The sequence below is a fragment of the Zonotrichia albicollis genome, chromosome 1 (genome assembly GCF_047830755.1).
Source record: "Zonotrichia albicollis isolate bZonAlb1 chromosome 1, bZonAlb1.hap1, whole genome shotgun sequence".
NCBI classification, from domain to species: Eukaryota; Metazoa; Chordata; class Aves; order Passeriformes; family Passerellidae; genus Zonotrichia; species Zonotrichia albicollis.
The window spans coordinates 94,281,428-94,295,218 of NC_133819.1; positions in this window are offsets into that span (position 1 = coordinate 94,281,428).

Genomic DNA, 13,791 nt, shown 5'->3' on the forward strand with positions numbered 1-13,791 from the left:
TGGATTCTTGCATTAAATTAATGGGGACAGAGATGAGGTGCAGTTCTTTCCATGATTAAATATTTTCTGAAGCACAGACAAACACAAGCCAATGGAAGTTAGGGTACTGGGACTGCAAGGCTGCCTTAGGAAAATCCTGGGTTTAGGAACACTAGGCTCTTCAATTGCAAGTAGCTTGATATGTTTATTTTACAAAAAGTAATTATAGTGTAAAAGCCATCCTGTTGTGAGAGAGAAACATAGAAATACTCAGTAAGGGGCAGTTCCTTCTAGATGTACTTCCAATAGGCTATCAAATTAAATTCTACTTAACAAAAGAGACACATAAGAAAACAAAAACAGGTCTCAGGACTGATTTTTGTATACCTCTAGAGTTTTTAAGATCCTTTTCACAATAATTTCTAGTCTCAGTTTGCTTGCAGCAAGGCATCAGCTTTGTCCGAAAGCTTTGTTTCAGACTGAAACTGCCCCTGCAAACTTATGATAGGTGTGAGCAGGTAAGGAAGAGAGCCCATTTTCTGATGCTGGTCTCACTGTTGGGACTTTTTGCTGTTCCTCACACCTGACTCCTTTCCTTCATGTATGCTCGTACAACAACGTGTCACCAAATACATGTAACATTCTGCATCCCATATGCAAATTCCCATGTACAAACGACCCCACACTTTCATCTTCCTTCTGTCTTCCTGGCTCCTCATCCTCCCTACTCTATCACCTCCCTCCCTCTGTATTTCAAACAAAACCACACAGCACAGCTTCTTCTTCCCTTCTTCTCCGCTCCAAGATGGAGGGAGAGAATGTCACAACTTCAGGTCATAAGTTCAGAGGTGCTGGATTTGGGGATCTGCAGTCAGAGATCTTGCCCAATGACTCCTGTCACTCTGCTTGAGCATTCCCATCTCAGCTGCATTTCTCCACAGCTGGGAAATGTGTTTGCTCCCATGCACCTTATGCTGTCAGATATGGTGACAGCTTCTCCCTGCTGCCTGGAGGGAGTCCATATCCAATGCACACGAGAAGTCAGCGTTTGCCTCCGCCAATGTTGAAGCAAAGTTGAATTATATGTCAAGTGGTGAAATGCTAGCATGGAGGAGAGACTAATGAAGAGGGGAAGAAATGTATCTTCGTTTGCTGGGCTGCCCAAAGCATTAAGAAGCAACTGTAAAACAAGGGCTTCTTTTCACAGGCTAGAGGAGATGTCCTAACCAGGAGCTATCTTGGGCAAATGTTTAAATGTAACCAGGACTTGAATTCATAAAATCATAGAAAGATTAAATTTCAAAGAGACCTCAGTGTGAGGAGAATGAGGGCAGTTCTCCAATCAAACTTTTGTTAAAGAAGGGTTAACCTTAATGTTAGACTTGTTTACTTAGGACTTTGTCCATCAGATTTTGAAAACCTTTCAGAAGGATCCATCCTACACTTTCTTTCCTAGGTCTAATGCAGCAGCCTGGGACTACTGAAATACAGCTGTGGTCTACCAACAGATATTTTCCCCCTCTGATTTGAAGCCAGAAGGTCTACCCTGGGTTTTTCCCATTCAGAAGTTTTTCTCCATGTGCAAATGCCAAGTTATGGTCCCAGAAAAAAAGCAAGGGTCTTGATCCCCACAAGCTGACATTCAAACTGCTTAGCACTGATGGTGATGATGATGATAAATGAGTCATAAGAATGAAACCAGCGTAAGAATGACAAGAAATAGTAGAAAAAGTCAAGTACGTACATAACTCATCAGACAAACAGAAGCTGTATTGTCCAAGAAACAATGTCAGACCATTTCATGGCAATTAAAGACCTTGTTTCTTATTCAAAGGGGGGAGATTTAAAAATGGGTTTCAACTTTAATGCTGTCATTAGTTGACCTCAGGTATTTTTGTATTGTTAAAAAATGACTCACAATAATGAGAGCTGACAAAGGTACTTATGCCTAGAAGAAGGAAACCAAAGCAAGGATGCTTAATCACTTATCATTTCACTTTTCAGCTTTTACATAGTTCTAGTTTGAATTATTTTGCCATCTTTAGATCTTGTGTTGAGAACTAGCCTAGACAGCTTTGACAAAGCAGGGAGAATTCTCAGCTGCATTTAAAATCCCTTCACTGAGTCAGCTCTAATAGGTCTGCAGGAGAACAAAGGTACAAGCATCTCCCTGGAAGCCTTTCTCGCAGACTGCTTCAGCTAATTCCTCTGTGCAGAAGTACAAATTAACTATTTACATATTTAACAGAACATAATTGGAAAGGTCAAAAAACAACAAATATTGCAATTTGAATCCTTCATGTCTCTCAATCAATCTTTGCACAACAAATAGACAGAAAGAGAGAGAAAGGAAAAGAGGCAGCAGCGTGTGATTAGCAGAGCAATAGCACTGGAGCAAGGCACTGCAGAGAGCACATAGCTCTCTGCACAGAAATCAATTTCTCCCATGGGATGAGATCAATACTTGTCTGACAGGACACTATGCAGGCAATTTAATAGCATTTTATCTAAATGAATCTATTCCTCCCCCCAACTGGCCTCACAGTTCATAAGAAGTCTCTCTTAGTAAAATAGATTTATTTATTTTTTATAATACAACAGGAAAGTATTTATCATTCTGAAGACACTGCCATTGTCTATTAAAAATCATTTATCCCTGTTAGTTCCTTGTTACCTACCATTCTTTCTCAACATCTTTATTCTAATTAGGTAAGTCATGGACACAGCCCATAAAAATTACTTTCAGTTACTCTGGAAAAAATTTTCTTACCCCAAAACATTCTAAACTAAATAGCAGCTTTTCAAGAAAAATAAGCCCACATAGCAGGCAAACTCAGTTAACTCAAAGAAGTATTGGTATCTGAAATGACATTTTTATGCAACAAAAAAGTTTATTTATTGAGGAATTATTTATATACAGAAATTGATTGTCCAGTGGATCTATTTTAATAGTACTTTAAAAAAATAAATAATAAAGTCAATCTAATCTTATTAGTTGATATCTGTGTGAAGTAAATGATAATGAATGAGAAACCCTAATAAGCATAATTCCAAGGATGGATCTTTGTCACTCTGGGAGTTTGGTATTGTGCCCCAAAGGCTCTTGTAAATCCAGCTGCAGTTCTTGCTCATCATTTAGAAGATTAGGGGTTGATAAGCGACAGTCAAGCCTTATTAGAACAGGCTAAGGCAACGGGAAACATTAATTGGGTAATTTAATGCACAAGGAGACATTAAATGCCTGTATTGTGGTTCAGATGCTGTTTCCTCTATTGATTTCTTCACGTCTTGTTCTATGAAATTCTCACAAATATTGGTGGAGAGGGTGTAAGACAAAGCCTAAGTTTAAAAATATCAAAATACTTTTGTTATTTCCTGAGGCTTCCCTTTACTCCTTGTGTTAATGAGGGACCCATCAGTAGCTCCTGCTCTTGCAAGCAGAAGAAAGAAGACTAGTCCCTTGTCCAAGGATTCTTCCAACAAAGGAGGGGAGAGATCCATGGTCTAGTAATGAAATGAATGAAATTCTCTGCAATGAAATGCTCTCTCATCATCTTGTTCTGGTTTTCCTCACAGGAAATCTGGCAGGGAGCTCAGACACTCTTTTCCCGTAGAAAGCTGGGAGCCCTTAATAAAATCTCCTTCTCTTGCACTGTTTGGGAGGAGATGTAGAAATAGTTGCTGGACTGATCTTCCTCTGGAATTAAGGAAGATGAGAGGAAGGTCCTGACATAGCTGTTTCTTCTTTGTCTAACGCCAGAATGAATCCACTTATGTGGATGGATTTGCTCTGTTCCCTCAGAGGTGGATATTGGTGGCTGGAACACTAAAATCTCTCAGTTACATACTAGGTCCTGATTTGGGTCCCATTTTAAGACTTCCTTCCTAAGGCACCTTTCCCACAGCTGAACAGAAATGAAAAGAGGTGATCTGACAGTGTAAAAAATTCAACATGGAAAGGGGACAGCCTTTCCTTTACCTCACTGACCTAGGCACTGTTTGTTTCTCATTTTCTAGCACTGCAGCTTGGGTGATCAAGGGTGATAATTCATGGACACTTTGTTTTAATAATTTACTTTTGCACAATTTAAATATTAAAATGCATTTTGAAGACATGCAAGCCTCATTAATTTCAAATAAACATTGTACATTATGCTCTGTTTAACAGCATTCAATCCCACTCTTTGTAGCCATGGCCTCTCCCTTCCACCCAGCAGCCTGGCACTGTTCCTGCTGCCAGCAAGTTTCCCCATGTCTATGGCATGGCCTGGGAGGCCACTGTGATTTTATTTACTATCCCTAAAGTCATGGAAGCCTTGGTAGAAGAGGCAGGGTCCACATACAGCTGAACACATCCCCTCCAGCACTGCAATAACTGGTGCTCTAATTGCATCTCCTCAAGGGCTGACCCAAACACAGTGACCCAAGACTGACCACAGGACCAGAAACCTGGAACAAGCCAAGCACATTCCTTTCAAACCAGTGACTGGGTGTCCAGTGGCTGGGTTACACAGGTCAGTCCCGCTCCTCTTCACGGGAGGAAGAGTCCCCAACACTCTTTCTGTGGGCTCTCATTCCACTGAAGTTCTAGGTATTGTAACTGTTGTGAAAAGCAATGAAATCATGCTGACTGCCCACAATGGTCTATTTCCTGAGAACCTCCCATATTAAAGAGACACCTAGCAATTCCCTGGTAATACACAAAATTTTTAAATAATCATAATTATTATTATAGTAATTAACATTAAATCATTCCCCATCCTTCTCTGTATCTCGTTGGGGTAATAGCAAGCATTAAAATATAACCTGGTTTTGTGCCTATCTCAAATAAGTAATATTTTATGCAAGCTATCTTATTTTTACCCATTGTTCAGTGGGTGCTGTTTGTGGTGTTTTTTAAGGAATACCTGCATGCGAAAATAAATAAACACATACATTTTCCTCAATGTAATAAAATTTCATAGAAAATACTGTTGGTAAAGAAATTACATATGCCACAAAAACAGTCCTTAAAATTCAGATGTTGCTTTTTGCAGTCTTTTGCCATTGGAATTTCCACCCAGCCAAGATTTTTACTGGCCAGTTTTCAGCTACCTCTGCAATTTATGTTATACATAAACAGCTCTGATTTTAATTGCTATCAACTTCTTATACTTGATAGATGGTCTTAAACATTTTTTGCCTCCAGAGACTGCTTACTTTGCCAAGTATTGACACACTTTCAAGATTTATACTTCTCTGAGGAACAAAGTTTACAATAAAATGTAATGTATTCCGTGGCTGTGAATGGTAATGTTGCTAAACAGTCCAAAGATATTTCACAACTGATAGTTATTTTCCTCTCACATCCAGCACTGCCCTCCTTTAGTACTACTATAGATTAAGGCTTTTAAAGAAAAGTCAGATCCCTAATTTGCCTAATTTAGTGTTTCACAGATCCAATATGACTTAATTTATGTTTCCTTCCACTAGAGCCATTATTGGACTAATGATTATACTTTCATTTTTCCAAATAATTATTTTAAGAGACTAACTCTTGTGGAAGGGATTAATTCCCTTCTGGGATTGGAATAACCCCTCTCAGAGCTCAAATATCATGCTGCAGCCAGAAAAGGGAGCAGTTACAGAAGTGTAGGAAACAATGTCAAACATTCCAGTAGTTACTAACTATTGGACAGAAAAAACTCAGTAGATGATTGAAGTCACATCTAGATTTAAATATTTGGATTGGATATCCAGTTTCCTGGTAGCAATCATGGGTCGCAATGCCCAGAGAAACCCCAGAGGGCAAGGAAGGGTTCTTAGAACTCATACATCAGTTTGTACCATCTCCATGAAACTGCTGTGGCATTGCAGCAGAAGTAGCATCATCAGGCTCTAGCAGGAGCTCTTGTAAAATCAGCTGAAAAGATCTTCAGCACTGAAACAATTCACAAATGTTACTTTAGTGACAAAGAGCACCTCTCAGCTTTCTAAGAGTACACTAACAAAGGAGAAGATTTCATTTTCTTGCCTTATTTCTTTCCCTGACATTTAATCTCTTTAATGCCGTTTTTCGTATTAATCAGTTTTGTAAATAGGTGGCACAGCTCCTTTGCACAGGCAAAAGAAAGACATCTCTGAGCAGCTAAAAGGTGAGCAAATATCCCAGCCATAAAGGAAATGCCCTCCAAGCTTTGCACCACCCACCTTCCTCACTGACCAGGGAATGGAAAGGATGCAGTCCAAGAGGGTCTGTGATTTCCCTGGGATAAGTGATGATGCAGGCTGTACCAGATGAATCTGCTGTGAAGTTTAGAATTTAAACATCCCAGGTGATACCACTATTCCACATTACTTGGCTTCTGTGCTCAAGATGAAGGAGACATTCCCCACATTTTTCGTAAGAAATACTAAAAATTCTCGGAATAGTTTATTTTGCCAAAGTGACAATTTCTATAATTTCAAATTTCCTTGCCCTGGTTCTCCCCCTCCTACCCATTTTACAGGGATTTTTCTAGAGCAAAGAATAGCTTAAACTGCAGACAGAATAAAAACTGAGGAAGGCATAAGAATAGAATTTTATAGAGACAGAAACAAGCAGTTTCTCAAGTCTGTTAATAACCAGATATAATAACGATGAATGATAATGTTCAAAAAACAGAAGAGACCAAAAAGGAAAATATTTTTTAAGATTTCAGCCATGTAGGATAAAGAAACAGAAACAGAGATCAAATTTAGTATATGATTCAAAAAGCATGTAAGTGCTAACTCATGCACTTACAATCTTACTTAAGCATTTATACACAAATGCTTAAGAAGTTCTTCATGTTCTGTCAGCAAGAAGTTCATTTGTACTTTGGCACAGTAGTCTGTGTTGCAAAGACTTTTTTGCAAAAGCATTAGTGAATTTTCAGCAAAAATTTTATTAGTCAATAAATTAACTCTAGAAACCTGTTTCAAGATATCTAACCAATAATTCTTCTGTAGTGCATTTTATTTACATTTTTTAGTGCTAGGATATAAATCTGAGGGTAATTTTGCACCAGTCCAATAGAGGACTCATGAAAGACAGTGGATGATATAATTCAGTTCTGATTATTCATGTTTATTTTATCTTTAGCATAAATAGATTATGAAAATAATGTTTTCCATGGCTGGTGCTTTTTTGGTGAATTTTAAATTATATGTGGAATATTCTTAAGCAGAAATATATTGAAAATATGAATGTATTGTTATTTTTACTCCTCTTGGCTGCTGTGCTTAAAAACAGTATATGCACAAAGAGATTAATTGCATTGTGATTTTCAGATAATACATTTTTAAACTACAGACTTGGAAACTGTGAGATTAATAGCACTGAGAACATCTAAAGGTAATAGGATTACAATTTAATATTAACTAAGTGTTTCTTGAGGGTCTGCTGTAGCGGCACCTCATCTCTGGGATCCACTAGAGTAATTAGTCTGCAGTGGCATACAGTGGTGATGCTTGATAACTGCAGCTTTTCCTGCCAGTTAGGATTTTCCATTCACTGGCAAATAGTTTTTATTTACAATATCTTCATAAACAGGCACAGAGCAAGCTTGCAAATGCTTTTGCCCTTGTTGCTGATTAGGGAGAGACCGGTTCTCAAAAAATGACACCTGAAGCACCAGTGATGGCTGACCAGGGCAGTGAAGTGAGGGGTTTGGAGGCTTTCCTCCTGTTGCTGGAGGAGCAGGTTTTAGCTGTAAACAGGGCAGTCAACGCTGGGCAAGCTGCTTAATGATGAGGAAGGTGTTGTTCACATCAAGATCAGAAGTCTGATGCTGGAGTAAGGCTGAAGTACAGCTAGGTCAGCTGAGGACCTGCATGGAAGGATGGCAAAAAGACACTTTTTGCCTGGTATCGCTGTCCCTGCTCTCCCAACAGGAAGATGCATTGTTATTACAGGGATGCCCAAGTCAGAAAACAGAAAGAATGCATAGTAAACTAATGTTCGATATTTACAAGGTCAGAGAGTTAAACAAGAAATGCTGAGAAGCAAAAGGTTATCTTATACTAAGTACTAACCCTTAGGAGTTCCATTCAACAAAGCCCTTCAAGACAGCCAGGCCCTGCCAAGCCCTGAAGTGCAGCAATCTCACCCTCCAGGTCACACAGAGGCGCCTCTGCCCACACTTGGAGGACGTGTGCATCTCCCTGCTCGTGTGCAGTGAGCCATGTCTAGGAGAGCTTGGTGTACTTGGCAGCAAAATGAAAACATTTCAGTTAGAAAAATAGGATAGCAAAAAAACCCCAAAAACTCAAACTCATAATCATTTGATGGGGGGATATTTTCCTGATCTTAGTTTGCAGGATGTCCTCACAAAACATAAAACTTGAGAATTTTATGCACCTCAAGAGCTGCCTCCTGCAGAATGCTAGTAGGGTTTAAATGCTGCTACTCGTGCATTTTGGAATCTGTTTCAGGTAATGAATAACTTCTGACTTTGATTACAAGGATCCATTCCTCTAGAACATTCAGCTCTACACAGGAGTTCATGTGCTGCTGCCTCCACATAAAAGTAGTGTTATGCTCAGTATCAATCCCTCCCATACTTTCCTTCAGTTCAACTGTTTAGATTTCCAGCTATTTTTACCAGTAATTTTTAATCCTCTGTTTGCTAGGAAATGTCTTTATACCTGTAGAAAAACTGCTAACGATGGAAAAAAGATAATGAAATACAAATAGTGAAAACCAATAACAAACTCATCAATGTCTTACAGAGAAGAGAAACAAAAAAAGTTCTAGTCACAATTTCTTTCAATTTCAAGACCTCTGAAGCTTGATGGATCCCATTAGGTTAGCAGATATGAGCCTCCTTTGCATCACAATAGTCCTGTGAGGCACAAAGTTTATTTTGGAGTGCCTGAGTGCATGAGGAACCTGAAGAAACTCCACAGACCTTCAGCAGAGGAGGGACCTGGAATTTATCTGGTGGCACTGACACAGAAGTTTTTTCACAGAGGCTCAAAATTTAAAAGTCATTTAAGTCACATTCAAGTGAGTTAATATGTCACCAAGATATTTTAAGCTGCTCACATGACAAGAGCCACCAACCATCCCCACTGCTCGACCCTGTGCTCCCTCCCTGGTGTATCCCAGGGTCTGTAGGTGATCACTGCCAAAATCAGCTCTATCTGTGCTGCACTCATACACAGGCTTCCCTTGTTCAGAGTCCTTTGTTAGAAACTCAGTCCCACAGCATCAGAGACACCCAGAGGAAATGGAAAACAAATTGCCCAATATGAGTGAAACATTCAGTGAAAATGTGTGACCATCTGCCAAGAAACACCAGCAGAGGTGAGAAGGAAGGTAGGATGTGTACTTATGAGTGAAAAAGCAATGGCACTGGACCTTTGGACTGAAGGGAAAAGAACACCTCAGCAAGGGGCAGTCAATAAACATCTCCTTCTGAGAAAGTACAGCACCTGAGCACAGAGTTCTCCTTGTCACCACATCTTAACCACACTGGGTCATAGAGATGCTGGCCAGAAGGGACCTCCAAAGGCCATGTCCCACTCAAGGTGGAAGTTGAACAGGTCAGCTTTGCCCAGCCAAGTCTTGAAAACTTCAAAGGACATAGAGACCTCAAAATATTTTCATGTCATGGCCACTGATTACGACAGAATTTAGAAATTTAGATGCATACAAAATCTGTGTTTGAAACAATAAGACTAAACTGTTTTTCCACCACTGGTAAAAATAGTCACTGCTTTTTGAAGCTGTGATAAGTAAATAGGGGTAAATCTGTATTACAGGTTTATCAGCATATCTTGTAGAGGCCAGCCAGCTCCTTCTGCCCTATGCCAGGCATAGAATCTTCTGTAGGTGCACTCGTGCATCTTTCTTACCCATTGAAAGCAGCAGCAGAGTAGTAGTGACAGGGCAGCATCCATTACAGGACTAGAACATGTACCTGCAGTGTACAAAGAATTGTTTAATGGATCCCTTCTCATGATATTTGCAAAAGCAGGCAGGCAGGCATTCTCTTCATGTGGAGGGGGAGCAGCACAGCCCACCCAGGAGTTGTTTTTGACCACTGCTAGTGGTGGCTGCCTGCAGTGAGATAGCTAACGAAAGTATTAAACATTGATACATTTCAGTGTGCCAATTGACTGTGCATTTTAAATAGACTCTGGTGTTCTCTCCTAGTGGAAAGATTTATTTTAGTTTAAGAATATATAGGGCTGTGCTTTCAGTACTTTTTCTTTGTTTAACAAGCAGCTCTCTTGCTGAAAACCCAGTAGACCACAAAACCAGTCAGGGGCTTTTATCCAGGATGTCTGACCCATCGCCTGACAATAATTAGTTCAGGTTAATTACAGCAAATCTGTAGATTTGCAGCCTGAAATCATCTCATCCCCTAAGCTGAACCCTCCAGAGGTTTCTTTTATGAGCTCTGCATCCTAAGGGTGGACTTAAAGTAATGAATTTGTCTCTAATAAGATTCATAGGTTTGTTCCCTAAGCAATGGTGTCAATTATAGAATCTAACTCTGATGGCTTATTTTGCTGAAAATAGAGATATTGAGAGTTTTTAATGAAGCATACAGGATTGTTAATGCTTTTGTTTAACTCTTTGCATTGTTGGAAAGCATAAAAATACAATTATGCAAAATATCATACCACTTTCTAAGTATTTCTGTGTGTGCCAATAGCTAATTTCCTTCTGCTCTATAATGGAAAAGGTTAATGTAATGACTCTGAGATTTCATTTGGAGATGTTCCAGAAGAGTGTCTGAGTATTTGCTGCACTTAATGGCAGGAAGTAATAAGTGAGGTTATGTATTGGTGAAAAATATTTCATGCACCGAGAAGATTAATACTGGAGAGAGGCACATGGGGCACAAGCCTGAGGCTTCCTCCTCAATCCTGGCACAATATAATATGTCCATACTTGATACGTGCCCTTCTGTAGTTAGCTCTTAATCATTAACAAAGCAGACAGTAAATCTCTGGGGGACGCGGTATCGGGAGAAGAGAGGGAACCAGATGTAGGATTCTGCGCTCTCCTGCAGATGAGTGGCAGACACCTCCACCTGGGAATGCAACACCAGATGGTACTGGTACCAGCAAGGTGTCTGCATGGCAAGATAATGCCATGAGAACCTTACAGGGTTTGACCCTACCCTGATTATCCCAATATCTACACTAATTTTTGTGCATAGTTATTGCACTTATGAAGATGAACCACCATGTCACAGCTTCATTTCAGCATTTTATTTCACATGAGACTGCTTACTTATGAAAAATTTAGCATCATTGCATATGAAAGATTTAGTCCTTTGTTTCAAACTTTTAAAATTTACTTTTAATTGAGATCCTGTTCCTGCTTTCTGAGTCAGTGCAAGTCACAAAATTAAGGTTTCAAGCTCACAAGAAAGAGCTCGAGTCATTGATTTTACTAATTCTAATAGGAAATTATTATTTTTCTTTTAATAGTGACTTTTTAAAAGGACATCTAGTGATAAGACATGGGGGAATGGCTTTAAATGAAAAGAGGGTGTATTTAGATTAGATATTAGGGTGGTGAAATACTGGAACAGGTTGCTCAGAGAAGTTGTGGATGCCCCATCCCTGGAAATGTTCAGGTCCAGGCTGGATGGGGCTTCAAGCAACCTGGTCTAGTTGAATATGACCCTGCCCACGGCAGGGGGATTGGAACAAGATATCCCTAAGGTCCCTTCCAACCCAAGCTATTCTGTGATTCTATTCCATGATTCTACAAAAGAAGAGACAATGCTCAAGGACCCTCTACACCACTGGAAAGGCATTTTTGAGGATGGAATTGGAAGGGGTTCAACATGGCAGTAGTCATCACTGGGAGGGTGGACATGTCTAAGGCAGTAACTGTTTACCTACAACAACTCCTAATAAAAGCACAATTTATTTCAACAAGGTGAATTTAAGCTAAGCTGCCACTGCTGGCAGACTGCCTCAAGAGTTTGTTCTTCTTCCTGGCTGGGGGTAACACCAGGAGGCCAATGCAAGATACTTTTTCAGGAAGGCTTTTAGATCTGCTGTGGTTTCTCTGCACTTTCAGCTGAGCTGGTTGAACATAGAGGCTGCTGGGTCAGACTGGTCTGGCTGACGCAGGGAGCGGGGACTGAGGACTGTGTACCTCCTTGCCTTCCCCATGGCCAGGAGTCCACTCAATTCTCACATTTCACTGACTGCTATGCATAATCTTTCACTGATCTCCTCTCTGAAGGCTGCTTATCCAATGAAGTCTGTTTCAGTGCACATTTGAAGCAATAAAGGTATCCATTGGGAAAGATATTTAGAAAAGAAATGCAGTGGAGATAGAAGATTAGAAAGAAAACCTTTTCTAGGTTAAGCATTGATCAGATGCTTCCAGTGGCACACATTTTTTGGCTGGAAAAGGCTGGAGCACTGTATCAGATTTACATGTCAAGGCTGTGGATAGAATAATCTCTTCCTGTCCTTACCTTGACCTATAAGCTTTTTGTCCTGTTTTTCCCTCTTTTTGTCCTATTTTCCGCTCACTCCCCTTGTCTTGCTGAGGAGGGGGAGAGAGGAAGCAGCTTGGCGGGCACCTGATACCCATCCAAACTCAATCCAGTGCAAGTACCAAGATCTTAACTTTTAATGGAAAAATTACTTGACCTCACCTTTTCCTAACAAGGTCTGGGATTGTGTTTCTGGAGAAGGAAACTCTTAAGAGCCCAAAAGGATTGATTGCTTGTCTCAAATGGCACTGCTTCAACATCAGCTTCTGTTTTCTGTTTCAGGGCAGGCATCTGAACCTACAAATTAGGTGTTGAACATGGATGTCCACTCTAATGAAGGGAAGGGAGGGTCCACATCACCCTATCTGTAAATCGTGCTGCCCTCTTACTCATTCATGCAAATAAATAAAGACAAGCTATGGAAGGCTGTTCCTGCAGCCTGGTGATTCCAACACTCCTTTTAAACACAACTTGATCCTGGGACATATTACTGGGGGGAGGTGAGGGTAGGAGGATCATATCAGGAAATTTTCTTCTGATGTTGAATGAAATAAAAGTTCTGCAAACACTCACAACTGTCATAGAGCAAAAAAGTTGTTTTTCAGGTGGCCTTATGGATTGACAAGTGGTATTAATTACTTAGTGGTACTAATTACTGCTTTGGCCATCTCCGAGAACATTTCCATTACAAAGTTATCAAGCAGTGGTTTAGGTAGGGGGAGCACACACTGTTCTCCCTTCTGTTAAACCTGTTAACTCAACATTGCCACATATTTTGCCACACAACAACCCTTCCCCGTTGAAAATCCATGGGAAAGCTCAGGTGTGCAGACCAGCCATTGTTCAATCCTATCTTGCAGTCGGAACTCTCCTCACTTGGAACCTGTAACCTGTTAATTGCCTTCCCCTCATTTATATGATAAGTGGTTCATTTCCTTTATTGTGATTGAATCCCCTCCCTATATTACAAGAAAACTGGAGCTGCAGAGAGTGCTTGATTGGATTTCATTGCTGTAGGCCATTTCTTAAACAGGTTACAGGTTGACAAACATAGAAGGGGGATCAATATCCATCCTTTGCCTCATTGACAAGCTAATCTTTTCAGTAAACATTTCATCAGTACCTGCCATTTGTATACACACCTGCCTCGTGAGGATGGAGAAAGCTCTGCTTTATAAGGTTTAGGTAACTAATAAATGAAAAGGCAAGAATATAAATTGGGCAAATCGTTAAGATAGCATTTTTAGGAAAATGGCCTTTCATTGCCTGCAGAGTATAACCAAACACATTTCCAACCACTCTTAATTTTAATTAGGTTGCATTACACTCAGACCTG